The 3,880-nt window shown below is 40.2% G+C and overlaps 1 pseudogene; it reads left to right on the top strand.

Annotated features, from left to right (window-relative positions):
• Positions 1–2,748: 2,748 nt before the first annotated feature.
• LOC102856517 overlaps positions 2,749–3,880 on the top strand; it is a 9,540-nt pseudogene continuing 8,408 nt past the window's right edge.

The following is a 3,880-nucleotide window of genomic DNA, read 5'->3' as shown; positions in this document are numbered from 1 at the left end:
AAGTTGGGAAAAGATTCAGTCTGTTGTCTGTAAGGTTGCTAAGAGTTGTGCTAGACTCAGTGGCACTTAAAAACAACACAGATTTTACACGAAGGTATTGTTTGCATGATTATATTTCATTCCTGCTTATGCTTTCATCTTCAACTTCAGCTTGTATATGTAACTTTGCTGCATTGAACAATACTGAACAAAGTTATTTTGTACAATACTAGCTTGCATGGTACAATACTAGCTTGTTCAATTTTTACCTACTTATGTACTCTAGTTGGCTTGGAAAATTGAAAATCATCTAACCTAAATGCTGGGCATGAAAATCCTGTTCATATTTTTATGAGGACTTCATATCTACATACTTAATATAACTTTATTCCCATAGTAATATTTCCTCCAAACAAGTCTCTTGCTTAACATGAGTCCTTTATCTGGATCTCACGCTGATGCAGCACTGTAGATGTTAATTTTTTCATACTAATAAATTTGGAAGGCAGCTACCAGGCCAACTCACTGTAATAGATTTCTATTTGGTCCCATTCCAAAGAAAGGATGCCTGCAAAGGCATTCAACTATATGAACAACATTGCAAAGAATAAGGATTCCAGAACACTTAATTCATTATGCTTCTGCATGACCCGCACATAGACTAAGAAGCAGTATTTCAGCAGAACAAGGAGGTATTGAATGATTTAAAGTTGTTTTTTTTTAAATGTGTATTTCAAGGTAGTGTCTTTTCAGCATACTTATTCAATCTCTGTACTGAACAAATTAACCCAGAATCTGGACTGTATAAAGAACACAGAAGCAGGCTTGCGGGGAAACTCATTAATAATTTGTAATATGTGAGTGACACATTCTTGCTTACTTAAAATGAAGAAGGCTTAAAGCACTTACAAATAAACCTCAAATATTCAAGTTTAGTGACATCAATTATACCTCATTATAAAACAGACAAACAAAAAACCACACAAAAAACATTAACCGGACCTTATTTAAAATTTCTTGGTTAAAACCATCATATTTAGTAACGTAAAGAGTCAGTAAAAAAAAGGAGGTCTTCAGTGAGGTGGCTGCAATAATTGTTTCAACAATAGCACGGATTATTAGGATAATGCAGGTTTGAAAATTGCTTTATTCTACTATATATGGAGTTCTTAGTCACAACTTGATTAATGGCACGTACCAACAAAATCATGTCTGGGCAACATGTGTTGAAATTACCAGCAACCAGGAAATCGAAAGATGAATTGCTTTGGGAAAATCTGATGTCAGGGACCTCTCCAGAGTAATGAAAAGCAATGATATCAGTCCAGAGACTAAGGTGTACCTGATTTAGGTCATGGTCTTCACAATTACTTCACAATGCATCGGAGAGCTGAACCATGTCTAAGGATGGTAGAAGAATTTATACTTTTGAATGCCTTTGAGTTGTGGTGCTGGAGAAGAGTATTGAATATATAATGGACTGCTTGAAGATCAAACATAGGAGTCTGGAAGATGGTGAAACCAGGCTTTTTCTTGGAGGCATGGCTTTTGAAGCTTCATCTGACATACTTTGGTCATGTTGCAAGGAGGGACCAATCCTTAGAGAGGGACATCATGCTTGGAAAATTGGAGCAACAGTGCAGGAGAGAAATATCCTGAATGAAATAGATTGACTCAGTGACTGAGGTAATAGAGATAAGCATGGCAGAGACAATGAGGTTGGTTCAGGATAGGGCACGGTTCAGAGCTGTTGTACGTAAGGTCAGTATAAGTCAAAAGCAACTCAACCACACATAATGAAAACAACAACATCCTTGATTTAACAAATCACTATTATGAATAAGCTCAATAAAGCACGATCAAATAAAATACCTCACCAGTCTATGCCAGGAAATTAGGAGGACAGATGTCTAGCCAACAGAAGAGGTCCATATTTGTTCCCATTCCCCAAAAAGGTGATCCAACTGAATGTGAAAGCTATCAAACAATATCATCAATACCACATGCAAGCAAAATATTGCTGAAGATCATTGAAAAACAGCTAGAACAGTACATAGAGAACTTTCAGAAGTTCAGGCAGGATTTAGAACAGACTATGGCACCAGAGATAGCATTGCTGATGTCAGATGGATCCTGGCTGAAAGTCAAGAATACCAGAATAATATCTATGTATTATACTTTCTTGACTATGCAAAAGCATGCAATGAATTAATGGAAATCCAAAATCTCTGTAAATGCTCATTAAAATTATTAAAAACAAAACAAAAAAAGCATTTGACTGTGTGGATCATAACTAGTTGTGGCTAATCATTCACTTGGGAAGAAGTGGCATTTCAGAGCACTTAATTGTGCTCATGTGAAACCTATACCCAGCCCAAGAAGCTGATGTACAAAAAAGAGCAAGGGAGCACTACATGGTTTTAAATTCAGAAGGGAGTGCATCAGGATTGTATTCTCTTTCCATACCTATGCATCTGAGAATATATGAATAAGGATGACAAAGGAAGAATTGGTGTCTTTGAGGTGTTGGAGAAAAGTACTAAACATCTTATGGACTGCAAAATGAACGAACAAATATGTCTTTGGCAAAGTGCAGCCAGAGTGCTCTTCAGAGGCAAAAGATAATGAGGCTTCACCTCATGGACCTTGGGCATGTTGCTAAAAGGAGCTAGTCCGTTTTTTCCCCTCTTCCCTCTCCCTTCTCCCCTCCTTCCCTCCATTTTCGTTGTTTCTTCTTTCCGTCGAGTCCGACCCCAGAGTGAGTACAACATGTCCTCCACTTCTGAGTGCATTGGTTTGGGTGCAGCAAGAGCTGCAGTAGCGTCTGAAGATATTGCAGAGCTTCAGCAGGCAGTAGTTGAGGAGCTTGGCATCTCCATGGAGGAACTAAGGCAGTTCATCGACGAAGAATTAGAAAAAATGGACTATGTGCAGCAGTGCAAGAAGCAGCTAGCTGAATTGGAAAACTGGGTAATACAGAAGGAATCTGAAGTGGCCCATGTTGATCAGCTCTTCGATGATGCGTCCAGGGCAGTGACTAATTGTGAGTCGTTGGTGAAGGACTTCTACTCCAAACTGGGACTACAGTACCGGGAAAGTAGCTCTGAGGATGAAGCTTCCCGGCCTACTGAAGTAATAGAGATACCTGATGAAGATGATGAGGTCCTCAGTATTGATTCAGGTGATGCTGGAAATAGAACACCAAAAGACCAGAAGCTCCGTGAAGCTATGGCTGCCTTAAGAAAGTCAGCTCAAGATGTCCAGAAATTCATGGATGCTGTCAACAAAAAGAGCAGTTCCCAGGATCTACATAAAGGAGCCTTGAGTCACATGACTGGTGAACTGAGCAAAGATGGTGACCTGGTTGTCAACATGCAGATTCTAGGCAAGAAGAGAACTAAGACATGGCACAAAGGCACCCTTATTGCCATCCAGACAGTTGGGCCAGGGAAGAAGTACAAGGTTAAATTTGACAACAAAGGGAAGAGGCTGCTGTCAGGGAACCATATTGCTTATGATTACCACCCGCCTGCTGACAAGCTGTATGTGGGTAGTCGAGTCGTGGCCAAATACAAAATGGGAATCAAGTCTGACTCTATGATGGCATTGTAGCTGAGACACCAAACGTCAAAAACAAGCTCAGGTTTCTCATTTTCTTTGACGATGGTTACGCTTCCTATGTCACACAGTCTGAACTGTATCCTGTTTGCCGGCCATTGAAAAAGACTTGGGAGGACATAGAAGATATTTCCTGCCGTGACTTCATAGGGGAATACATCACTGCCTACCCTAATCGCCCCATGGTGTTGCTCAAGAGTGGCCAGCTAATCAAGACTGAGTGGGAAGGCACATGGTGGAAGTCCCGGGACGAGGAGGTGGATGGAAGTCTAGTCAGGATCCT

The sequence above is a fragment of the Elephantulus edwardii genome, unplaced genomic scaffold, assembly GCF_000299155.1.
Source record: "Elephantulus edwardii isolate Elephantulus edwardi_28Jun2011 unplaced genomic scaffold, EleEdw1.0 scaffold00167, whole genome shotgun sequence".
Classification (NCBI taxonomy): Eukaryota; Metazoa; Chordata; class Mammalia; order Macroscelidea; family Macroscelididae; genus Elephantulus; species Elephantulus edwardii.
This window is presented reverse-complemented; position numbering and strand designations above follow the sequence as displayed.